Source organism: Canis aureus, chromosome 38, assembly GCF_053574225.1.
Source record: "Canis aureus isolate CA01 chromosome 38, VMU_Caureus_v.1.0, whole genome shotgun sequence".
Taxonomy (NCBI): domain Eukaryota; kingdom Metazoa; phylum Chordata; class Mammalia; order Carnivora; family Canidae; genus Canis; species Canis aureus.
In genome coordinates this window covers 2,839,210-2,863,398 of record NC_135648.1, presented here as the reverse complement: position 1 = coordinate 2,863,398, position 24,189 = coordinate 2,839,210, and the positions used below count along the sequence as shown (strand labels likewise).

The following is a 24,189-nucleotide window of genomic DNA, read 5'->3' as shown; positions in this document are numbered from 1 at the left end:
GGCAAGATGGTTGGTGGTCGGTCGACGTGCAAAGAGAGGAGGGTTTGGGGAGTGTGGGTAGAATGAGCCATTGAGGGAGGGAATGTGAAAAGCATGGAGGTGGGCTGTGCCCGGGCGGGCGCGGGCGGTGCTTGGAAGCATTGCTTGAAGTGACGTGGGTGAGCGAAGCGCCGTCCGGGTCAGGGTCATGGAGAGAAAAAGGGCAAGGACAACGTGGGGCCGGGCAAGGGACCTGGGCCACGTCGGGCGGCAGGGGGCGGGCAGCCGGGTGGAGCGTGGCGGCCAGGGCTGGCGGCCACGGGCGAGAGACCAGAACAGACAAGTCGGCAGGGGGAAGCGGGGCGGGGCAGGAGGGCAGGGCCCCCGGCGTGAGCACAGCTGGTTCAGGCTCAGGCCCTGTGGCTGGAGCGCGTGCGCGAGGAAGCCGGGCGCGCGCGCGCGGCCAAAAGGGGGCGGCGCGCTGCATGGGCCGGGAATCGAACCCGGGCCTCCCGCGTGGCAGGCGAGAATTCTACCACTGAACCACCCATGCACCGGTGGCGGCGGCCACCAGACGGCTTCCCCAGCGGCGCTCGTCGGCGTCCCGGCACGGCCAGTGGTGAGCACCCGCTGCGCGGGGGCGGGCGGCGGGCCCGCGGTCTGCAAGACAGGCTCCGCGCCCGTGCAGATGCGCCGAGGGCTCGGGCTCGGGCTCGGGCTCGGGCTCGGGCTCGGGCCGGCGCGCGGCGCCCACGGTCCCAGCGAGGCCCCGAGGCGGACTCGGCTCACCCTGCGCCCTCTCTCCCTGGGGCGGGGCCGCCGCCAGACACTGTCCTGCCGGGAGGAGCAGCCTGGCCAAGCCTGACCCGCGCCCGATTCCCAGGCAGCGCGGGGCGTCTGTGGCCGGCGCAGCTCAGCGCGGACCTTCCCTTCCCTCCCGGCGCCCCCCCGAAGGCCCATGGGCGGATGGCTCTCCGGCCCGTGCAGTGCGCGCCGGCGGGGGCCGGCTGGGGCCCGGAGCTCGGATTGTGTGCGCTCCCGGGGTGCCGCGGGGTGGGGGGGGGGGTGGGTGCGCGTGTGTGCGTGTCGGCGTCGGTGTCGTCGTCGGAGATGGGGGCCGCCGAGTAGCGCCCAAGCCAAGAGGCCAAAGAAGTGTGAGCTCTGCCCGCAGCTCTCCGTCGGGGCCGGCTGGGCTGCGGTGGGGGTGAGGCCGGCAGGTGCGCTTGGGCGGAGCGGCCGCCGGCTGGCTGGCTGGCGGGCGGCGCGGTGAGGGAGCGCGCTGGCGTCCTGGAGCCCCGGCCCCGCAGCGGCTTCCGGCGCGGAGGGGGCCCGGGGAGGCAGGGCTGCCTTGCGCTCAGGGCTCCCCGGAGCCACCACGGCGGGGTGGACCCCACCCCGCCCCCCCGGGCCAGGCCCAGCGAACGGGGCGGGGGTCCCGTCTCTGGCTGGCGCGCGGAGGGCTCGGCTGCCCGCCTGGCGGGCGTGTGGCCGTGGTGAGGCCTCCGGGTGGCCACGCCTCGTGGGCGCCCCGGGGACGGAGGGGGTGGAGACCACGGAATGAATGTGGGCCGGGGGCCGGCGGAAAGGACAGGCCGTGGGGACCCCGCGCTCCCGGCGGGCGGGGGGAGGTGTAGGGCGGGGCTGGGAGAGCGAGGAGGCGAGCGAGGCGCGCCCCTCAGTGGGAGCGCGGCCCGGCCCGCGCGGGGCTGCCGGCATTTCGGCCCGCGGCTGGCCTGCAGGGGGCGGCGGCGGGAAGGAAGAGGGCAAACGGAGCCCCCGGAGAGCCGTGCCGCCGACTTGCCGAGTTGCCGAGGCCCGCGGCCGCCGTGGGATGAGGAGGAGGGAGAGGCGCGGGAGGTGGCGGGGGAGGGAGGGCGCGGGGGCGCCAAGCCTGTGGCCGGGAGGGCCGAGGCGCTGCAGCTGCGTGGGTCCCGGGCCACGTGTGCCAGGGCGCCGCCAGCCCGCAGCCCGCAGCCCGCAGCCCGCAGCCCGCAGCCCGCAGCGGCGTGTAAGGCGGGACAGACAGGGCGTCGTCCAGGCCCGGGTGCGGAGAGCCCGCGTTGGGCGGGCCAAAAGGTGGGCGTGTCAGGAGTGGGATTCGAACCCACGCCTCCAGGGGAGACTGCGACCTGAACGCAGCGCCTTAGACCGCTCGGCCATCCTGACGGCGGGCCTGGGCGCGCCGCCGCTCGCCTGGCTGGGACCCGGCGCCGACCCCGGAGCTGGCTGGCGGCCGTGTGGGTGCGCGACGGACGGACGGACGGACGGACGGACGGGACTCGCGTCCCGGTCGACGAGGCCAACGGCCCGCCGACGGACTCTGCTGGCGCCGCCGCCCTCGCCGCGGTCCTCGCCGCCGCCCCCTCCCCCTTCCCGGGGCGCGCACCCTGCTGCCGGCGTCCGGCCCCCCGCCGCCCCCGCCGCCCGCGCCGCCCCCGCCGGCCGCCGCGGCCCATCCCCGGCGCGGGGCCTCCGGCTCGCTCGCGCAGCCCTGCTTGCCGTGTCGGGCGTCTTCTCCCGCCGCCATCCCCGCGCGGCTGGGCGGGGGCGGCGGCGGGTCCGGGGGCGCGACGCTCCGAGTCGGGCCGGGGGACTGCTGTGCGCGCTGACGCGGCGGCCGGGGGGTCGGGCCGGGTGGGCCGTGGCCCGGGGCACGTGGCGGGCGCCTGGCAGGACGGGCGCGCGGGACGTCGAGGGCCCGGGTGGGCGTGGGCAGGCAGGCAGGCCGGCGCGCGGGCGGGCGGGCGGGCGGAGAGGGGTCGGGCGCCCGGGCGGCCGCCGCCGCCGTCCTCGTTAGTATAGTGGTGAGTATCCCCGCCTGTCACGCGGGAGACCGGGGTTCGATTCCCCGACGGGGAGGCGAGACACGCCCTCTTTTGGTCGCGGGCGCCGCCGCCGCGCTGCCCAAACGTACGCCGGCCCCCAGGGCCCTCCTTCTCCTCCTTCTCCTCCTTCTCCTCCTTGTCCTCCTTCTCCTCCCTCGTGCCTCCGCCCGGCCCCGTGCGGCCAGAGGCGCGGGGCGACCGCGGGGGCCCGTCCTGCCCGCCGTCGACCCGACCCCCCGCACCCCCTGCCCTTCCTCGTCGGCCCTGGCGCCCTGGCGCCCTGGCGCGTGCGGGCTCGGCCCAGCCCAGCCGGGACCTCCTGACGGGAGGCTGGCCGCCACGGGCTCCTCGCTCACGCGACGGACAGCTGCCCGGCTGCCGGGCTGCCCGTGGAGGTGGCCGTGGGGGCCGGGCCGACTGTGCGGGCGGGGCGGGGCGGGGCGCGGGTGGCGGGTGGCGGGAGGGAAGGGAAGGGAAGGGAAGGGAAGGGAAGGGAAGCGCGCGCCGGGGGCAGGGGGCAAGGGGCGGGGCTCCCCGGCGGGCAGCCGAGGGCCCGGGAGCCGCAGGGCGGCGAGAGCGCCCCCCAGAGGCGGGCGGCGGAGGCGGCGGGCGGTCGTGCCTGCGGAGCAGCCAGGGCTGCGTGCGGGTGGCGCGGGTGGGGCGCCGGGCGGCCGCTGGTGGCGCCCGCGACGGCGCACAGCTGCGGCCGGCCGGCACGTCGGGGCAGGGCTGCGGCAGGCGGCGGAGGCGGTGGCGAGAGGGCGAGGAGGCGCTGGTGCGGAGCCTGGGCCGGCGTCCGGGGGCGGCCCGGGCTGTGCAGCGTTGGTGGTATAGTGGTGAGCATAGCTGCCTTCCAAGCAGTTGACCCGGGTTCGATTCCCGGCCAACGCAGCTGGCCAACGTTTTGCGCGGCTCCAGGGCCCCGGTGCTCAGGCCCGATGGGAGCCGGGAGCCGGGCGCGACGCTGAGTGCGTGCGTGTGTGTGTGTGTGTGTGTGTGTGTGTGAGAGAGAGAGACAGGAGGAGGAGGAGGCGCGCAGCGTTTTGACGGCGCGGCGGGCGGGCGGGCGGTCCGGCCGGGTGGCTCGGCGGGGCCGGCGGGCGGCTGCGCGTGGCCCGGCGGGGGCCCTGGAGGCCAAGCAGAGGCGAGTGGGCGGTAGGGAGGGAGGCGCCGGGTCCAGGGCGCACGGGCCAGGCGCGCAGCCTGACGCTCCCTGGTGGTCTAGTGGTTAGGATTCGGCGCTCTCACCGCCGCGGCCCGGGTTCGATTCCCGGTCAGGGAAGCCTTTCTTCTTCCTCTCGCAAGACGGCCGCCGCACACCCCTTTTAGCCCAAGCTCGCTCGTGCGTCTCCCTGGCCCCGAGCTGACCGAGGCTGCGCGTGCGCAGTTGGTTTATATTTGGAAGGCTATTTGGGGCTGCCGTGCACCTCCGCCAGGATATACTCCCCCTTTCTCTCACCCCTTATGCCAGTTTCCTTTGCGAGTGCTTCTCCAGCCAAATCACACACCGTCCTTTTGTGAAGTCTGCATTCCATTCAGATGTGTATTCTATTACCAGTATGTAACACGTCCATATACTAGGTTTGTCTTTCCCTCCCTTCCGTGTTCTGTCCTATATTTGACGACCTTTTGGAAGGCTACTCCCTTTGGAAGAATGCTCTTTTTTTTTCCGTATTTCACTCTACTTGTTATTTTTGTGGCCGTGCTGGCAGGAATCAAAAATTCCTGTTTTTTTAGGTGATCCTGCAGAACACTCCCCGACTGCTTAGGCATTTAGCCTCTTGTTGTGGGAATGTCCACTCTCATAGTAATACCTATCTATATTCTGAAACTAATGGGTTTCTTTAGTATAGGATGTTGATCATAAGACCCTGGTAAGAAAATGTAAAGAGAATCCAAACTCTTTTGGCCCGTGCCCAGTGGTCTGCTGTTACCCCTGTGCGTGTAACTAATTTGGTCTGTGATTTTTTTTTTTTTTTATGAAAACCTTTGATTCAACCCCAAAGGTGTCCAGGAGGAATCAATGTGTTTCAGTGTTACCTGCTTCAATGTCTAGCATAGAAACTCCGTGCTACTATGTTCTGTTTTATGAAGACGACTTTGATCAGGTTTTAGAAGCAGGATGAACTACCTTGTTTACATTTAGCAAACTGTCCATATTAAGTGTACCAGTATTGGTGTTTTTCTGAGTTTAAGCATGTGTAATGGACGATCTGGGCTTCTTTAGCCAGGCGTCTCCGAATGGCAGCATCTACCAGTGGAAATGCCAGAAGTTTTGGTAAAATGCAAATGCCCTTGCTGTTAAAAAAAAATCCTGAAAAGTTAATGTTCTTACAATGTCATAGAACCGGTCAAATTACTTTTATTACTAAAAGTTATTTCCCTGATTTAGAGTAACTTGCAGTTTGTTTTCACATTTCAGTGTAAAAATGTATGGTTATACTCATAAATTAGTAATTCTCTATGGAGTTCCAGAGCCCCTTTGGCGATGGTTTTGAATCACTATGAAGGGAGTACTGGTAGGTGTTCAATCTACCCTGTATCTCAGGTCTCCAGATGCTGTTTTGCCTCCCCACGGAATATTTAGGACTGCTCGAGAGTCACATTCAGGAGGAACTTTGGACATCACTGTCGTTTTTAAGTTAAGTATTTTAATAAATGCTGGAACAGCTGGGTTTAAAATTCACAAAGAGGTAATGTGACTGATATTCCTAAAAGCTTAGGGAAAGAAGAACATCAGGGTGGTTTCCCAACCTGGGATGTTAGTTCAAATCAGCCGCAAGCTGTTTCCCCAGCACTCCCCCTCCCTGTGCCGGTTCCTCTCCCTCCCACCATTCTCAAGTTCCTCCGGTGCTGAATTTGGTCTCCTGTGCAGGTCTCAACTTTGGGAGAAAGAAGCGGCCACTGCCTGCTGGTGCCAAGAAATTGGGAAGAAAAGAAGCAAGGACCCTAGTGTCGCACAACTGGGGTGGTTTAATGATCTGGCTTTTAGAACCACACAACTGGGATCTACTTGCAATCTCAAGGTGAAAAAAAAAAAAGGAGTCTCACAGGTAATACTAGTGTCTCATTAATAATCTATAAATACGACCTGCAAGAGCAGGCAGAAAGGCGTAGTCTCTGTGGCGCAATCGGTTAGCGCGTTCGGCTGTTAACCGAAAGGTTGGTGGTTCGATCCCACCCAGGGACGACTGAAGTTTCAGTTTTCCTTTTTTTCCTATTAAACATCAAAGTTCCACTTCTAATCCAATATTCTACGAATCAGTTAGTAAAAGAACATCTAGTAAGATGTTCTCTAGTAAGAGATATTCCCCAGGTCCTGCATCCCATGAGATCAGGAGCTATCTACGGCCAAACTAGAGACACGGTACTTCTTTTCCTTCTGGAAGCTAAACCTTTCATAGCTGTATTTCTGCAGAATTCCATAGCCAGTGGGCCTCTGCAAATGAGTGGTGCTAATACTAAAATCAGTTAAGGCTCTTTCACATCTGTTTATTCTTGCAGCGAATGCTAAGCTCCTGGAGAAATTCAATGATCCCTGGACAAGTTTAAAAGGGATTAAAGTTTAGCATTTCATGCATTGATGTGCTCTAATTTGTCCTACTACCTACTCATAGTTGGGCACTGCCCTTATACATAGGGCTACAGTGAAGGTCCTAGAAATAATCTTTTAAGGGCTTTGCCTGTGACTCCCAACTCTTTTCCTTTCGTATTACACTCTTTTGATGATCCTGTCAACTTTCAAATTTGTGTCTCCAGAACTTCTCCGAATTCTAAACCCAGCCACGCGTCCACCTGCCTGCCTCATGACCCCTTCCTTAGGGTCATCCTCTTCCTAACTGAGTCCAACTTCTCCCCAGTCCCTAGGCAGGAGTCTTTTCCAGGATTTCCACTCCTAGGGAATTGATGGCAGTGCCATCACCTTTAGGGAAAACAAGCCAGATAGCAACGAGACTTCCTTGACTTCGCCCAGCAAATCCATGGGTCATCAGGTTCTTGCTATTTTAACTTCTTTGCCTTCCCTTCCACTGCCAGTTTCCTTGGGAAGTGGACCCAGCTCAGCCTGAAAAGTCCTGGTTTAGTATGAGGTACGTGTTGCCAGAACTCGGGTTTTGGTTTGTTCCCACTCGAGGGAACTGCAGGGAGCTGGACTCCACTTCAGCCAAAGCCGACTTTTCATCCTCTCAGATGTCCTTCTTAGCTCAGGAGTCAGGACAGGAAGACCATGGAGGGGAAACTCAGTTGGCTCAGACTTTCTTCCAGAACGCTTTTAGAAGAACAAAATCCTGCCTTGTCCCTAGTCTCTGCCTATGTACCTGTTATTCATCTACTTGTTTATGCACACACGCGTTCATTCATCAAACATATGTTGACAACTGTCATGTGCCGGGCACTCTGCAAGGACCTGCAAATAAAATGATGAGCAGAAAACAGATACAGTTATCATATTTATTCAGTTCATAAACCGCTTTCTATAAGGCCTGACGACAAGAACTGTGTGATCCAGTTGTGCTCTCTGGGAGAATTTCTAGTACAAAGGGGGCTCCCTGGTCCCTGATTCTTTCTCCTGCCGTTTACAAAGCTAGGGAGGCTAGAGAGCTATGCCATCCACTTGCCCTGTATTGGCTGAAGGGAATTGGCTTGGGGGATCATCCAAACCTGTTGTGCTGCTGGTTTTCAGGCTCAGGAGAGTAGAGCAGGGCCTTTGGCTGCATAGAATCAAGCTCCCCAAAGTGCTGCAGTTACCTTGGTGCTTGGCCACAAGTCATTCAATAGGAACTGCCAGTCCATGACTCTACCCGATGTTTCTAGTGTCATGAGTTAGACTTTCTGCTCTCAGGTTGAAGCTTGGTGGTTCACAGTACCAAGTGGTTCACCCAGATTGCTGTCCTTTGAGCCACAAGCTTCGTTCCTTTGCCCCCAGAACTCCCGTGTTCTCCATTCTTTCGTAAGCTCCTTATCTCCTTTCTGAATAATTTCTGGTATACGTGAGGCTCCTTGGGCAGTTTCTTTCTGTCTGTCTGTCTTTTTTTTTTTTTTTCCTTTTTTTTTAAATCTTAAGCAGCCTCCATGCCCAACGTGGAGCCCAATGATGCGGAGCTCCAACTTATGACCCTGAGATCATGATCTGAGCTGAAATCATGAGTCAGATGCTCAACCAAATAAGCTTGAACAGTTTCTTCTTGGACAAAAGACTTTTGTTGCTCGCTTCGGCAGCACCTATACTAAAACTGCTCAAAAGACTTTTGAGTAAGAAATGCCTGGGTGACTCAGTGATTGAATGTCTGCCTTCAGCTTGGGGCGGGATCCTGGGATCCCGGAGTTCCAGAATCAAGTTCTACATCGGGCTCCCTGCAGGGAGCCCGCTTCTCCCTCTGCCTGTGTCTCTGCCTCTCTCCTCTCTCTCTCTCTCTCTCTCTCTCTCTCTCTCTTTCTCGGTGTCTCTCGTGAATAAATAAAATCTTTTTTTTTTTTTAAATGTAAAACTCAGTAACAGAAAAATATAGGAATCTCAAAGGGCTTTGTTGGGGTGGAAGGCAGACAGGATATTGTGAATATTCTGGAAAGCGAATCCAACAACCCAAGGTCTGCTGTATAGCAAGTTAATGGTCATCTATTGTCATCTAGGAATCTGCATTGCTAATGACTTAAGACTTTGTCACAGAGGGGAGAAATTTAAAGACTCAGAAAGTCTCCTTAAAAGAGAATGGTGTGATCACTTCCCTACATTTTCAATTTATGGCACAGGTTAAAATGAAGAGACTTCAGTGAAACTCCAAAAAGTGTATACAAAATTGTTCCACCTTCTTTTTAACAGTTTATTGTTTAACATACAACAACCTGCCCATATTTAAAATAGACAGTATGATGTTTTGACATAGGTACACACTAGTGAAGCCATCATTGTAATCGAAATAATGAATATATCCTTCATCCCCAGAAGTTTCCTTATAGCTTTCGATAAGGCTTCCCTTCTGACCCTCACTAAGTCATGCCCCCACTGACCTGTGCATCTTGAGCAAATACTAATCTGCTCATGGTCACTGTAGATTAGTTGGCATTTTCCTTTTTTTTTCTTTTTCCTTTTTTTTGAACATTTATATCCATTTATTTGGGATAGCTGGCATTTTCTAGAGTTTTACGTAAATGGAGCCATATAGTAAATCCTCTTTTGTTTGGCACCCTGAGACTTTTTAAACTTTCATCATTCTAGCACATGGGTAGTGTTATGTTCATACCCACTAGGATGGTTATCATTTTAAAAATAACAACAACAAAAGAAAATAAAAAGTGTGAGCAGGAAGGAGAAATTAGAACCACCAAGCATTGCTGGTGAGAATGTACATGATCCAGCAATTTCACTACAAGGTATGTGCCCAAAATAGTTAAAACCAGATACTCAAAACTAGTCCTTGCCCACGAATGTTCAGAGCTGCACTGTTCACAGCAGTCGGAAGGTGGAAACAACCCAAATGTCCATCAGTGGATGAATACATTAACAGCATGTGGCACATACATAGGGTGCAATATTATTCAGCCATAAAAAGAAATGAAGTACTGATCCATGCCACAGCTTGGATGAACTCAACAGTACACTAAGTGAAAGAAGCCAGAGACAAATCACATAGTGTGTGATTCCATGCATACGAAATATCTAGAGTTAGTTATCTCCAGAGGAACAGAAAGCAAGCTGATGGCTTCTAGGAGCTGGGAGGAGTGTGTATGAAGGATCGCTTCATGGATGCAGGGCTTTATTTTGGGATGCTGAACATGTTTTGGAACTAGACAGTTAAGGTAGTCACACAGCTTTAAGAATGTACTAAATGCCACTGAATTGTTCACTTTAAAATAGCTAAACTTAAAAAAAATAAAATTAAATAAATAAATAAATAAATAAATAAATAAATAAATAAATAAATAAAATAGCTAAACTTAGGGATGCCTGGGTGGCTCAGTGGTTGAGCATCTGCCTTCGGCTCAGGGCATGACCCTGGAGTCCTGGAATCGAGTCCCGCATCGGGCTCCCTGCATGGAGCCTGCTTCTCTCTCTATGTCTCTGCCTCTGTGTATGTGTATCTCTCATGAATAAATAAATAAATAAAATCTTTTTTAAAAATAATAAAAATAAAATAGCTAAACTTATATGCATAAGTTTAAATTTTAAAAAGATAACTCAGCATGGTCCCTGAAGTCCAGTGGTCCGCAGGTTTGATCATAAGTCAGTATATTGGTGGTTCAAGTCCCCCAGGGGAGGTGTGTTGCTAACCTACTCTTCCCCAGCCCTCCTGCTTCTCTGCCAGAAGGGACTTTTTCCTTCTTAATTCATCCCTGTTTTGTGACCAGATGAGGCATCTTTGCTTTATACCCAGTGAGGGCAAAAGCTCTGAAAAAACAATTACCCTAAACTGAAGCCTACCTAACCAAGGCGGCTTTCTCTTCTGTGTGCTTCATATAAGGAGCCGCCTTCTGGGACATTTAATTTTGTGTGTCAACTTGACTGGGTTGTGGGGTGCCCAGATATTTGGTCAAACATGATTTGGAACGTTGCTGTGAGGATGTTTTTGGCTGGGATGAACATTTAAATCAATAGATTGAATAAAGCATATTGCCCTCCCTAACGTGGGTGGGCCTCGCTCAATCAGGTGGTGGCTGGAAGAGACTAAAAATACCGCCTGCTCTCTCTCCAGTAAGAGAGAACTATCTGCTGGGTTGCCTTTGAGCAGGGACATCGGGTTCTTCCTGCTTTGGGGCTTTTCCTAGGTCTCCAGCCTGCTGGCCTTGATCTTTGGGCTTGAAATGCAGTAGCAACTCCCCTGGTGCTCAGGCCTTCAGGCTCCAACTGGAACCAAGCCATCAAACCGTCATCCCTCCTGGGTCTCCAGCTTGCCAACCCACTCTGCAGCTTGGGACTCCATAATCACGTGGTCTGCAGAGACAGCTACAGGTGTACAGTATGTCTTCTATTGGTTCCGTTTCTCTGGAGAGCTCTAAGACCCGTCCCACGCGGGTCCCCTCTTCTCCTTCCTCGCATTAAGTCCTAGCAGAAAATCTGAGGGCTCTTCAGATTACAGGAAACGGAAACAGCCTCATCATTTTTTTTTTTTTAATTGGAAACATGCTACTGAATGCAATTTTAAGGAGAAAATGCATACCTGTTAGCCCACTACCTTAAATCCACGTGGGAGCTGCTGCTAGGGCTGCTGAGGTGAAAACACTCCCCAGAGGACTTGTCCATCCTAGAGGGAAAGCCATGGAGGTTAGTACGGGAAAACTGTATGCTTAAGGAATATGCTGGGTAGGAAAAGTTCCAAGCTCATTCCCAAGGGTGCTGTGATTCAACTAGGGGTGGGGTCTGGGGAAAGGTTCCTGGTGGGTGGGATGGAGGAAGATGACTCAGTTTGGGAGAGCATGACCTTGGCTCCAAGGTGTGGGGCGAGGGCCTCTATACAGGAGTGGGCCTGGAAGCTCGGAGAAGTAGGAGCGCCTGGTATTTGTAGCTGTGGGGAATAGTACAAAGGGAAGGCCGCATACCACATTAAATAAAATTTAATATTTTAAATTTCTCAAGCTAGGAAAGAGTAAAATACAGTAAGATCTTCCCACCCACCTTGACAAAAGTAGGTCTTAAAGGACCTATGAGGCCAGATGTGTATTTAGAATCCGATGGACTCAGCTCTGTGCCTGAGCACCGGGCTGGGGGAGGACCCTCCTCTCAATTCTAGCTCCTTCCAGCAGGGAGAGTGGTCTTGCGCACCCGTACGGGCACCTCACCTCCCACTACCAGGCTCTGACCCCTGCAAGCAGCCCTTTTTTGGCCACCTGCTGATCCTTCCCAGCTCACACATGGTGGGGGTGGGGGTGGGTGAGAGGGCATCCTAACCCACCCCTGCAACACTGCCGGGGGGGGGGGGGGGGGGGGGTTGGGGGGGGGGCCACTCTAACCAAACTTCAGGCCTTTGCGAGGGTCATTCCGGGTCCCACCTAACAGCATGGCCTAGAGGAGGGGTGCAGCGAAAATGTAGGAAAAATTGTCCTCTTCCCTGGCTTGACTTGTGACAGTCTTTCTTGTGGCCTTTCTGCCACTTAAAGTCTCCTTCCAGCCCCTGACCCAAGTGGCAGTCACAGCATCCAGCACCACACCCGCCCCCTCAAAACACTTTCCAGACATTTCTAAAGATCTCCAACAGGTGCCTGCATCATTCTCAAGATCCTATTCCAAGAGACGCGGCCCTGGCGTCCCCCACACCCCTCCCTGGTGGTCTAGTGGTTAGGATTCGGCGCTTTCACCGCCGCGGCCCGGGTTCGATTCCCGGTCAGGGAAGCTTGTCCTTTTTCCGCCCCACAAGTGGGCGGGGCTCCGGATTCTCGCCCACAGGTCAAGCTCCGGTCGTATGATCTGCTATTTTAGTAGGATCGGTCCTCATCTATTTACCATAGTTCCTGTCTTACAGGTAAAGCGAACTAATTACCGTATAGAAATATATTCTGGTTTTTACAAAAGACCAAGCAGCAGAGGATCTGGTAAAATCACGTACGTTGTCTCCACCCCTGGAATGTGACTTAAGGTTTCCCTGAACGTGGGGGGGGGGGGGGGGGGACACATGCCTCCATTGCTGGGAGCCTGCCTGCACCAGCCAAACCCTAAGAGCTGTCACAGTCGTTTGACACAACTCCCTTGTGTCGGGTAGAAATGTTCTCCTAGGAAAAGAATGACTCTTATTTTCCAACAAAGGGGGGCCGAGGCAAGTTTGAATCCCCACGAGGACTTTCTCATTCTTCACAGGGCCCTTGTCCCTTCAACACCGGTGACACGACCTGAGGGCCTCGGGAAAGAGCCTCGGTTAAAACGGAGTCACTCGGAGCAACAGTAGAAGGTGGCGGGTGAGCAGGAAGAAAACAGGCTTCCCTGACCGGGAATCGAACCCGGGCCGCGGCGGTGAAAGCGCCGAATCCTAACCACTAGACCACCAGGGAGGGGTGCCTGGTGGGGTCCGGCAGCACCTTGTGACAAAGGATCTTAGGACCCAGTCAAGCCTGCGGTAGAAGCTTCAGATGTCTGAAGAGTATCCCGGAAATTTTAAGTAATCTTGAACGTGTTCCTCCTAACTGGAGTCCAGAGGGGCAGTGGAGCCTGCGTATGAGCAGAGAAGCTACTGGGAATATTCGTGAACACCGTCCTTGCTGCCATTTGCATGTAGCGTTTGCTAGTTGGTTGCACACAGAATTCCAGAAGGACCCGGGAGGCAGGCAGTGGGCGTCCCAAGACTTGGTGGAGCATGAAGTGAGCCCCTGGCCTCCGTGAGGACCTGCCGGCCCAGAGGCCACACTGGCCAACCCACGCAGAATTTGCTTCCAAGGCAAAAAGGAAAGGCCTTCTAAGAAAAACCAAGGCCAAGGAATGCTCTCCCAGCCTGTCTCAGTGACTTCCCGGGTTAGCCAGCCGCTGGGGGGCGGGGGGGGGGGGGGGGGGCAATGACACAGGAGGAAAAGCAAAGTGAGCACAGGCCAGTGTCTTCTCCTTTCCGTCCTTCCTTCCTTCCTTAGCAGCAAGCCCAAGGGAGGAAACGGCGTAGAACGTGCCCGCTTAGAAGTAAACCAAACCCAGTGGGTCAGCTCTGCGCCTCGGCCCGGCCGGTCTGGTCGGGACAACCACCCCTGCGGCCCCAGCGGCTGTGAGACGGGGACTGCGTGGTTCAGTGGTGCTGCCTGAGTTGAACGCTTTTATATGTGACCTGTCAACTAAACACAAATCCAGACTTAGAAAAGGAGAGACTTCTCGAAAAGGAGGGCATGGCCCCAGCTCAGAAATCTGCAAATGTCTCAAATCAAACAGCACAGGGTGATTCTTTCGCAGGGAAGGGGAAGCAGAGCTTAGCAGAAACTTTTAGGGGGAAGTTGAGGCAGTGGGGGAGAGAACAGAGCGTGATGAGAGCAGCTTCCCAGGAAATGGGTTTCGCTTCGGTCAACGGAGAGTCACAATAAGCTAGTAAATGGGACACGCTCTGCATATTTGCTGGATCTTGGGGACACGCCACGGCCCGAGGGCCTGTGGGGAGGAGAGAAGCTCCACGACGGTTAACTCAAGCTAAGGCAGAGGCTGAGAAATGGGCCCTGCCCTTCTGATGAGAACTGGTAAAATCCACGCTAATTATTTTAATGTTTCTTTACATAGAACGACATTAAATAGCAAATAAAAAGCCACCCCGACGAGCTGGGAGGGAAGGCTCAGGAAGGGGAGAAGCTTTACGTTTCACTGCCCCTAGCAGCACATTTCTGCTGACGGGCTCGTCTCCCACTGAGCCCCACAGCGCTTGTCCTTGTCGCTGATCCGAGGACCAGATGGTAAGTTGAGTACAAATACATTTGCATTTTCATGGTTTGAGGCTTCTTTCTCAAGCGTCCCAGCTGGAGTGGGAGGCTCGGTTTGGTTGGCCATCCTCCCCGTCCTGCGTCTCGAGCAAGCGGCCGAAGACCTGCGGACACCCGGGCTGCACCTGCCAGGCAGGCCTCGGCTGTCCCCCAGGTGATTTTGCCTGTGGGACAGGGGACAGACGTCCACAGACGGTCGGTTCTCACGATGGCCTGCTGCCCTCTCCTCCGGCGGGAGCCCAGCAGGGCAGGCCTCGCTCCAGAGCCTGCAGTTGGATTTTGCTGCCCCGTTGCTTCTGCAAGGCCGAGCCTCACCCCTGCTCGCCCACTCCCACGCGGGGCCCGGCAGCCTCACCCCTCCCAGCAACCTCTGCATCCACGGTGGGAAGAGGGGCTGGCTATGACCCCCAACCACAACCCTGGGGGCGCAGGTGGCCTGGGCGGGGGAGGGGCGGAAAGCCAGCGATGTTTCTGACGTTCTCCTCCACCTGTCACGGGGGCGGTAGCCTGGAGCTGGGGCACAAGAGCAACCAAAGCCCTGTAGCTCGTTGGTCTCCTTCCTCATTAGCGAGCGTAGTGGTGACTCATTCCCATCTTATTCCCATAAGAGACCAGGGTTTAGTAACTCCCGGCCACTGAACTGATTTGTTACGTCACTGCTTCTGCTTACTCCTCTTATTTCCAAGCTTACACGTAAAATCAAGCAGTTAGTTACCATATAGGAATACACCCCTGTTTTACAAGAAATCCAAAGGGATGAAGAGTGGCATTCTGATCCTGCAAGCCCGGTGGGGTATTTGCCTGGCTCTGGACTTGCCTGCCAGGTGCCAGCCACCAGGGGGAAGACCGAAAGGATAAAATTCCTGGGCCGCCTAGAACTCCAATTTTAACCATTTTAAGGATTTCAAAGTGAGAGAGTTTCATAGTTACTTATACTGTGCTTCCATTGACATAGATATGGACCTAAACCTTTCTAGATTTAGCAGATATCTGAATTGCTGTGCATGTTTCCGAGTGAAAGTGTAATAACAGCTCAGTGACTTTCCGGGGAGGAGGAGCATTCTGGAATCACTGGAAGGACATCTTAAGTCTCCACAGCCTGCCTGGACCTCAGGTGCTGATCAGCCCAGCAACCGGGTGTTTGACTCTGCCCTTTGTCTCTCTTGAGAATCACAGCTAGAAGGACTCACATTCTTTTTTTTAACATTTTATGTATTAAAAAATTTTCTTAAATAAGAAAAAAAGATGTTATGTATCTATTCATGAGAGACACAAGCAGGCTCCACTGCAGGGAGCCCGATGCAGGACTCGATCCCAGGACCCCAGGATCATGCCCTGAACTGAAGGCAGACACTGAACCACTGAACCACCCAGGCTTCCTATGAACTCACATTCTTAATTCACACCTTTGAGTAAAGGATCAGCATTCTTACTTTTAAAATATATTTCAAAAGAAATGAAATATATAATATATAATGAAATATATTAAAAAGAAATGAAACGGGCTCGCAGGAGAGGTTGCAGAGAGGCTGTTGACATCAGGCTAAGGTGCTCGCGGATGGGAGCCCCCACTGCACCCCACCCTGACTGCCCCCTCCCTCAGCCCAAGGGTCCCTCCAGCCAGCCCAGAGTCCACTTTAATTTTTTAAGACTTTATTTATTTGACAGAGAGAGGAAGAGAGAGCCAGAGAGCACAAGCAGGGGGAACAGCAGAGGGAGAGGGAGAAGCAGGCTCCCTGCTGGGCTGGGAGCCCAGGCCCGGGGATCATGACCTGAGCCAAAGGCAACCGCTCCACCGACCGAGCACCCAGGCGCCCCTCAGGGTCCCCTTTAATTCTTGACTCAGGGCTCGACTCGGGGTGAAGGAAGCAGTGGCCTTCCCTCCGGCTGGAGCGGGGCTTTGGGAGAGATGAAGCAAAGTTCTGGGCTCCCGAAGTGGCGGTGGTGATTTCCGAGTCTGGCTTCTGGAATCACCCACGGCCGACCTGCTACAAGGCTCGGGATCACAGCGCTGGGGCCGGGGCGGTGGCAAGCTGGGTGCTGGGCCCAGCAGGTGGCCAGCACCTGGGTGAGACTCACCTGGGAAGCGGAGCAGGCGAGCACCTGGGGTGCGGCTGGTTGGCCGCCTTCGCCTTTTATCCAGCGCTCGTTGGTGCCATCCTAGCCCCGGAAGACCTTTCCTGAGCCGAGTGTCCTGCTGAGCTCTGCGCTTTGGAGTGACTTCACCGTTCTCCAACTTTCTAAGCCTTAGTTGGGTCTCCGCTGAGAGCCCCAACTCCTCCGCACCCCCCCCCCCCAGAGCCCCCGCATAGGTAATATGATCTTGTGATTTAACAAGAAACGCACACCTGGGTCTTCATGCCAGGCCGGCGGCCAGGACTCCTAAAACCTCTAATTTCCTAAGAAATTACACCTAAGGAGAGGTGCTAGGACGCTCTTTTGTCCTAACATTGGTTCTTAGACCTGGCTCCTGGCACAGAGCTCCGAACCCCGCGGAATTTCCTGGGTGGGCGCGTGTTCTTTTCTGACGAGGGGACTCCTGGGGGCCCCTGGAGAGCTTCAGGATGGGGCCTAGTCCCCAGAAAAACCATGATGGTTGGAAGCTTGGAAATGTCAGCGACAGCCCCCCTCCTCTGGAGAGAGGATAATGGATCGTTCCTACCTGATGAGGCCTCCCCAGAAACAGTCCCTTAGGTAGGGGCTTGGCGGGGCTCCGCGGTTGGGGACCACAGGGCGGTGCTGGGGTGGGGGTGGCCCACACGGAAAGCCCGTGCCCCCCCCCCCCCCCAGGCACCCGACCCAGGCCTCCCTCCAGGCCCTTCCCGAGTCGCCACCGGTATCAGCCCCAGCAGGCGGCCGAGGGAACCTGCGCGGCCCAGCTGGTCCGGCAGGCGCAGGTGCACCTGTGGGGCCGACGCCGGCGGCTCCAGGGTCAGCACCGCGCTGCCGGCAGGGCCAGGGCGCCGGGGCCCAGGCGGGACCCCCCACGTCTGGGGCGCAGACACCGAGCGTGAGGCGTGAAGGGGACTCGCGGGGGAAAGACACGGGAGGCGGGACGGAGGCGTCCTCCGCAAGGGCCAACACCCAGTGTTCTCCTTGTCTCGGACGGAAGCCGCTTTTCCGCACCCGGCGGAGCCGGCGCCGGCCCCCTGCTTCCCCCCTCACCCCCGCCCCCCGCCCCCCGACCCGGGGCGCAGCCGCGGGGCCCGGCGAGGAGCGCCGTGACGGCCGAGGCTGCCTGCAGGGGGCGCCGGCGGTCAGGCCCGCGGCCCCCAGCGCCCCGCAGCGCCCCGCTCCCAGCACCGCCCCCCAGCGCCCCGCGGCTCCCAGCGGCCCCAGCGCCCCCCGCAGCCCCCAGCGCCCCGCGGCTCCCAGCGCCCCCCAGAACCCCCCGCAGCCCCCAGCGCCCCGCGGCTCCCAGCGCCCCCCAGAACCCCCCGCAGCCCCCAGCGCCCCGCGGCTCCCAGCGGCCCCCAGAACCCCCCGCAGCCCCCAGCGCCCCGCGGCTCCCAGCGCCCCCCAGCGCCCCCCGCAGCCCCCAGCGTCCCGCCCCCAGCGCCCCGCGGCTCCCAGCGGCCCCCAGCGCCCCCCGCAGCCCCCAGCGCCCCGCGGCTTCCAGCGCCCCCCAGAGCGCCCCGCTCTCAGCGCCCCCTCCAGCACCCCGGCCCCCCCGCGCCCCGCTCCCAGCACCCCGCGGCTCCCAGCGCCCCGCGGCCCCCAGCCGCCCCAGCCAAGGCCGCTGCGCAGGCGCCCGCTGCCGGCCGGTTTCCGTAGTGTAGTGGTTATCACGTTCGCCTCACACGCGAAAGGTCCCCGGTTCGAAACCGGGCGGAAACACGCGTATGTTTTGGCCGCGACGCGTCCTTTTCCGGCCCCGGAGAGCGAACGCACGCTGGCCGCGCAGAGAACGAGCCCCCGCTTGCAGCCGGACCCCCGACGGCCGGGTTCCCGGTCAGACTCCGCCCGGTGCCGGTCCCTTCGGCGGGGGCCGCGGCGGACGCGCCTCCTCCGGGGAGTCGGCCGGGCTGGCTTTCCCCGAGGACGGCCCGCAGGACAGAGGAGCCCTGCCGCCCCCTCCCCCCGCCCCCACCTGCCTTTACTGGTTTCTCTTCTCCGTCTGAGCTTCCACCCGCCCCCGGTCCGGGTCCCGGTCCCCAGCGGTGATGGCCCTTCTCGGTCTCCGCGGCCTCTCCCCACGGGGACTCCGTACGCCGTCGGCTCTCGGTCAGGTGGATGCAATAGGGTTTCCTCTAATTAGTCATTGTCACTATCCAACCCCGTCCTCCCCCCAAATGGGCAGTTTGCACACACACGTCACCAAAGAAGACAGATGAGAGGCAAAGGATCACACGAAAGGTGTTCACCATCGTTTATTAGGGGAGCACAAAGTTCAAACACGCTGGACACGGCCAGGCGGGGGGACAAGGGCTGCCCCACCCGGGAGCTGCTCCCGGAGCCTGCAGGGGAAGCCGCGCTCCTGCCCTGCTGCTGTGAATGCAAAATCCACTTGCAGCTTCTTTACAAGTTAAACTCCTACCATAGGTCTCAGCCATTCTAATTCTTGGTATTTACCAAGTGGAAAGAGAGCACCAGGCACAACCCAAAGGCCATTTAACAGGTGACAGTGAACTGTGGTGTCCCCTGCGACAGAGTGCCGGTGACCCTCCGCCCCCAGAAAAGGGAATGAACCCTTGACACACCATGGCTCTTGAAATAATTATGCTGGGTGAAAACCCAACCAAAACCAGAGCGCTGTGTGACTCCATTCATATAAAACTCTAGAAAATGAAAACTATAAAGACAGAAGCAGATCCAAGGTGGCTCGGAGAGTGGGAGGTAAATGTCAGGTGATGAATTAAAAGGGGCCCAAGGAAATTTTAAGGGGGGAAGTGATGAGTATGTTCATTGTCTTAATTGTGGCTAGCCTGTGGCTCACTGACCATCATGGGTCACTTCCTTCATAAAAAAATATTTTTAAATATTAAAAGCCTTTAAAAATATGCCAATATAGGGATGCCCGAGTGGCTCAGTGGTTGAGCATCTGCCTTTGGCTCAGGATGTGACCCCGGGGTCCTGGGATCGAGTCCTGTGTCGGGCTCCCTGCATGGAGCCTGCTTCTCCCTCTGCCCATGTCTCTGCCTCTATCTCTATGTCTATCATGAATAAATAAAATCTTTAAAGAAAAAAAAAAGAGAGAGAGAAAGAGAGCAGCACATGAAATGGGGGAGGGGCAGCAGGAGAGGGAGAAGCAGATTTCAGGCAGAGCAGGGACCCTCACTAGGGCTCCATCCCAGGACCCTGGGATCATGACCCCAGCCCAAGGCAGACACTTAACTGACTGAACGATCCCCCCCAGCGCCCCCCCAGTGCTAATTTTTTAATACATTAAAAAATTAATGTATTTTAATACATTTAAAATATGTATTTTAAAGTTTTTTTATTAAAAAAGTTTGTACAAGGGGTGCCTGGCTGGCTCTGCTGGTAGAGCATGTGATGCTTGATCTTGAGGTTATGAGTTTGAGCCCCACACTGGGAGCAGAGATTACTTAAAACAATTTTTTTGGAATTAAAAAAGATCTTTTTAAAAAGCTTGTATGAAACAAAAATATATATTCACAACATTAAATAATTTTTGAGTGGACCTCAGGTACAGTGCTAATCTCATTTCGCTGTGCTCTATCCACCTGGATGGGTACAAAACTTTATTTTTCTTTTCTCTTAATTTTTTTTTGCTTATCTCTATTCCCTCTGCCCAGCCCCACTGTTTGATATGTATCTTGGATTTGTACGTATCCTTGTAAAATGTGCAGTGGTTCTGTGTGTAATTTCTGCACCGGGCACTGTGACTTTATGACCTACTCATGTTGCTGTCTGTACATTTAGACTTTTGTTTCTAACTGCTGTAAATATTTTTATAGTGGGCATCCGCCCATTTTACTTTCCTTTCCCCCATGCACTCCCTGCTATGACAACCAACACTGTCATATGTCCTCTAGTAAACGCAGATTTATAGAGTGCCTGGGTGCCAGGTATTTTTCTAACCTTTGGGGATTCAGTCACGCCAAAAAGAGAGACAAAAACAAATCCCTGACAGCATGGAGTTTACGTCTTAGTGGGTGAGACTGAGAATAAAAAAGATAAAGTATATAGTATATTCAGTGATGATAAGGAGTGAGGGGGACTAGAGAGCAGCAGGATGGGACACTGGTGGGGTGCATGGGTGTGGGGGGTGGTGTATGGCAAGTTTTAGATACATGGCCAAGGAAGGGCCCCTGGGAAAGTGACTTTTGAATTAAAACCTGAAAGAAGGGGCACCTGAGCAGCTTGGTCAGTTAAGTGTCTGCCTTTGGCTCACGTCATGATCTCAGGGTCCCAGGATCAAGCCCCTGAAGCCCTGTATACCTGCTCCTCAGGGAGCCTGCTTCTCCCTCTCCCTCCGCCTGCTGCTCTCCCTGCTTGCGCTCATGCTTGCTCACTCTCTCTGTGTCAAATACAGTAAAATAAAATGTCAAAACCTGAAAAAAGTGACGAAACTAGCCCAGATAGGTGGGTGCCCAGCTTCCAGGCTGAGGGGCAGGAAGTGCAAAGGTCCTATGGCAGGAGCTGCTGCATTCCAGGAGAAGCAAAAAGACCCCTGGGACTGTATCAAGAGAGAGCTAGAGGGCAGTAGAACGCCTTGTAAGATGTGAGAAATTTGGCTTTCGCTTTGCAAGAGGTGAGAGCAGGGGGAAATCCATATCCCTGCGAGGCACAGCAGGGCAGAGAGAAGGGATCCGAGAAAAACATAAACTACAGCCAACCAGCAGTAGGCAAGGAGTAACTGCAGCTCCTCCGGTGGCCCTGCTTCAGTCTTACCAGGAGTCCCAGGTGGCTGACGGCTCTCCCTCAGCCTTGCTCCAGACCAGCTGCTCTGGCACTGCTGGGTGACCACTAGCTCCTTTCTGACCAGATGCCAGAAGGTTGGGGAAGAGAAGGGGGCGCATCAGAGCTTTGCGGACCTTGAACGGACTCCCTCCCTGCTGCTCAGAATATTTCAGGGCTTTATGGAGAGTACGAAGAGTTAGTAGGGTGACAGGCCTGCACCACCCCGACTGGCCAGGAGCTTCCAAAGCCTGATCCTTGGTGGGACGCAAAAGGGAAATCCAGGGACAGGGAGACAGACCTGGTACCCGGGAGCAAACGAGTCCGTGACTTCCCAGGGGGGTTGGAGGTAAGCTCATAGCACTGTGGTCTTCTCACCCTGCTCCCTTCTCGGCTGTCATGTGGGGCCCAGGCTGCTGTCACCCCAGGTCCGAGGAAAGTAGGATGAGCCTTCTGAAGCGTTTCAGGATAGAATCAGCAAGGCTTGCCTAAGAAATAAGGAAATGCCTGGGTCACAGGCGTTTGGGGCCTGAGCGCAGTAGTCGGCATGTTAGGCTCTAACAGGAGACCTAGAAGCCAGCAAGGAGGAAGCCACCTTTCACTACACAGCTATGGGAAGGTCACAGGCCTGTCCTGGAGCCCTCCACAGGAAGCCGGATCAAGCCAGCCGGGCCTACAGTGGAGGATGCCACTGATGAGGGAGCAGAGGGAGCTGAGGACAAAGCGGAGGCTGACCCCCCCATCCCCGCAGGTGGGGTGTGTGGGACAATCCCCAGGCACTCCGGGCTGCCCTAAGCATTTTAGCCATAACCTGGCTCCAGAAGGAAACGCAGATAGATACCCTTAAATGTCCCAATCACCTGCAGCCCAGGGGCAGAGACTTGAAGGGGCAGAAGGCCGCGTTTCTCCGGGAAGAACCCAACTGTCCTGAGGCTAAGGCCTGGCTAGAGGGAAAGTCAACCTTAACAATAGCAAGGCCTCCAGGGTCCTGTAGGTCCTCTTTACCATATGAAAATCCCTTTGAAGCCTCCCCTTTCCTTACCTCCCCCAACTCCCAAGTGTGTCACCAGCCTAGCTCATCACAGCAGGTGGCAGCTCTCTGTGCCCAGTGGGACCTGTCCCCCTGCTTTCATAAAACCACCGCCACTGAGCACCAAAGACGTCTCAAGCTTTCCTTCTTGGTTGTCGGGACCTCACCCCACCACACCTCACCTCTGTTCCCAAACTACATCACTATGACTGAAACCCCTGACCAACTTCGGAAGAAAAAGGGGAGAACCCTGCTTCCCACCCCAAGTAATGCATATTCCATCCCCTAGTTAACAACTGTCAACAAAAGATAGGAACCCAACCACCAGGGCATGCAGCGTGCTCTCTCTCTCTCTCTCTCTCTCCCTCTCCCTCTCCCTCGAGCTTGGCCGCTCTCATATCTCGAGAATGTACTTCTCACTTTAATAAGTTTTCCTGCTTGTGTTATCCGTCCACTGTGCTGTGTGTCTGTCCTTGAATATGTTGTTGTGACAACACCAAGAACCTTTGACAACGCCTTCAGGTCTGGCTGGGTGGAGGTCTCAGGGCCCAGGGGCTCCCAGTTCACCTGCAACATGCACCACTGTGACCTATTCACGGGGGCCCCAGGGATCTCCCACTGATGCAAAAGCAGCGTTGGCTTTCCGAGAGGCCACTCTACCCAGGCCAGTAATCCTACTCAAGCTTCGGGACTTCGGGCAAGAGCTTCACACGCTGCTGGGAAATGGGCTCTATCTGGCCAAGTCAGGAGTGTCAGGCATCACCATCCTGCCCAACTCCAGTTAGAAGACGAGACAAGCCTCTCCCTTTAGTTTAGAAACAGCCCATGCATAGCGAAGGCCAGGAATGCACCTGTAATTCCCATAGTTGGGCCTTCTGCCTCAACTGTCAAAAAGCTAGAAGTACCTTGAAGGCCAACCACAGAACTCTGCATAGCACCTAGCTTTTGGACTCCTTCAGGGGCTCCAAGTTATGTTAATTCTAAAAGACTTGGGTGTAGGGTACGTGGGTGAGGGAAAATGGAGAATATATAATAAGTATGTGATGTGGAGAACAAAGGCAAAAAGAAATGTAGATAAAATTAAGTTTCCTTACAACCTGCAGCCCATTGACAAATCCTGGACCGAGGCAGTGTAACAGTCTCCCAAGAACACCCAAACTTAATGTTAAGGCCTTGTTGGGGTGGGGGGGACCTCCTTACCTTGACAATAGCCAGGCCTCCAGGATCCAGTGAGTCTTCTTTAACATAGGAAAAATCCTTTTGGAAACCTCCCCCAATCCCAAAGTATAAAATGATTGCTGCTCACAATCCCACAGCAGCTCTTTCTGCCCATGGGTCCTATTCTGTGTTAGAATAAAACCACCTTTTTACCCCAAAAATGTCTCCAGAATTCTTTCTTGCTGGTTGGCTCCCAAGCCCTCCTTCGAGCCACAGCACGCACATGTAAACATCCACATGTATGAATCACCCACCAAGTACCTACAGGAAACTGATTAACTGTGGTTGCTTCTGGAGAGGGGACGGGGCGGGGCGGGGCGGGGGCAGAGCCGGAAAGGAGACTTACTTTTCGTGCATATACGTCGAGGTTTGGACTTTTTTTTTTTAAAGATTTTACTTATTTATTCATGAGAGAGAGAGAGAGAGAGAGAGAGGCAGAGACACAGGCAGAGGGAGCAGCAGGCTCCATGCAGGCAGCCCGCCGAGGGCCTCCATCCCGGGACCTGGGGTCACGCCCTGGGCCGAAGGCGGCGCTCCACCGCTGAGCCCCCCGGGATCCCCTGGACTTGCTTTATTACGTTCACATAGTAGCTACTAGAGAATGTTAAAGTGTTTTTAAAAATAGAGGAGGGGGGATCCCGGGGGTTGGGTGGGGGGCTCAGCGGCTTGGAGCCCGCCTTTGGCCCGGGGCGTGACCCTGGGGACCCAGGATCGAGTCCCGCGTCGGGCTCCCTGCATGGAGCCTGCTTCTCCCTCTGCCTGTGTCTCTGCCTCTCTCTCTGTCTCTCTCATGAATAAATAAAATCTTTAAAGCAAAACAAAAAAAAAAAACCATTAAATATCTTTAAAAAATAATAGAGGACAGGGCAGTGCAACACAAACTTCAAGTACGGTAAAAAGACGCGA

General features: G+C 55.8%; 1 long non-coding RNA gene and 9 other non-coding genes across 10 annotated transcripts; 6 read left to right on the top strand and 4 right to left on the bottom strand.

The window, feature by feature from the left end:
- Window positions 1-461: 461 nt before the first annotated feature.
- On the bottom strand, window positions 462-532 carry TRNAG-GCC (transfer RNA glycine (anticodon GCC)). Its single transcript has one exon. It is a non-coding gene; the product is annotated as a tRNA-Gly (tRNA).
- Window positions 533-2,062: 1,530 nt separating this feature from the next.
- On the bottom strand, window positions 2,063-2,145 carry TRNAL-CAG (transfer RNA leucine (anticodon CAG)). Its single transcript has one exon. It is a non-coding gene; the product is annotated as a tRNA-Leu (tRNA).
- A 621-nt stretch (window positions 2,146-2,766) lies between these two features.
- Window positions 2,767-2,838, top strand: TRNAD-GUC (transfer RNA aspartic acid (anticodon GUC)). The gene has a single exon. It is a non-coding gene; the product is annotated as a tRNA-Asp (tRNA).
- Window positions 2,839-3,623: 785 nt separating this feature from the next.
- Window positions 3,624-3,695, top strand: TRNAG-UCC (transfer RNA glycine (anticodon UCC)). Its single transcript has one exon. It is a non-coding gene; the product is annotated as a tRNA-Gly (tRNA).
- Window positions 3,696-4,014: 319 nt separating this feature from the next.
- Window positions 4,015-4,086, top strand: TRNAE-CUC (transfer RNA glutamic acid (anticodon CUC)). The gene has a single exon. It is a non-coding gene; the product is annotated as a tRNA-Glu (tRNA).
- A 1,834-nt stretch (window positions 4,087-5,920) lies between these two features.
- On the top strand, window positions 5,921-5,994 carry TRNAN-GUU (transfer RNA asparagine (anticodon GUU)). The gene has a single exon. It is a non-coding gene; the product is annotated as a tRNA-Asn (tRNA).
- Window positions 5,995-12,054: 6,060 nt separating this feature from the next.
- TRNAE-UUC (transfer RNA glutamic acid (anticodon UUC)) lies at window positions 12,055-12,126 on the top strand. The gene has a single exon. It is a non-coding gene; the product is annotated as a tRNA-Glu (tRNA).
- Window positions 12,127-12,707: 581 nt separating this feature from the next.
- TRNAE-UUC (transfer RNA glutamic acid (anticodon UUC)) lies at window positions 12,708-12,779 on the bottom strand. Its single transcript has one exon. It is a non-coding gene; the product is annotated as a tRNA-Glu (tRNA).
- Window positions 12,780-17,938: 5,159 nt separating this feature from the next.
- On the top strand, window positions 17,939-18,011 carry TRNAV-CAC (transfer RNA valine (anticodon CAC)). The gene has a single exon. It is a non-coding gene; the product is annotated as a tRNA-Val (tRNA).
- Window positions 18,012-18,519: 508 nt separating this feature from the next.
- Window positions 18,520-23,588, bottom strand: LOC144307277 (uncharacterized). Its single transcript, XR_013374184.1, has 2 exons — window positions 21,337-23,588; window positions 18,520-21,115 (listed from the first exon to the last, which is right to left on the bottom strand). It is a non-coding gene; the product is annotated as an uncharacterized LOC144307277 (long non-coding RNA).
- Between the last annotated feature and the right edge of the window lie 601 nt (window positions 23,589-24,189).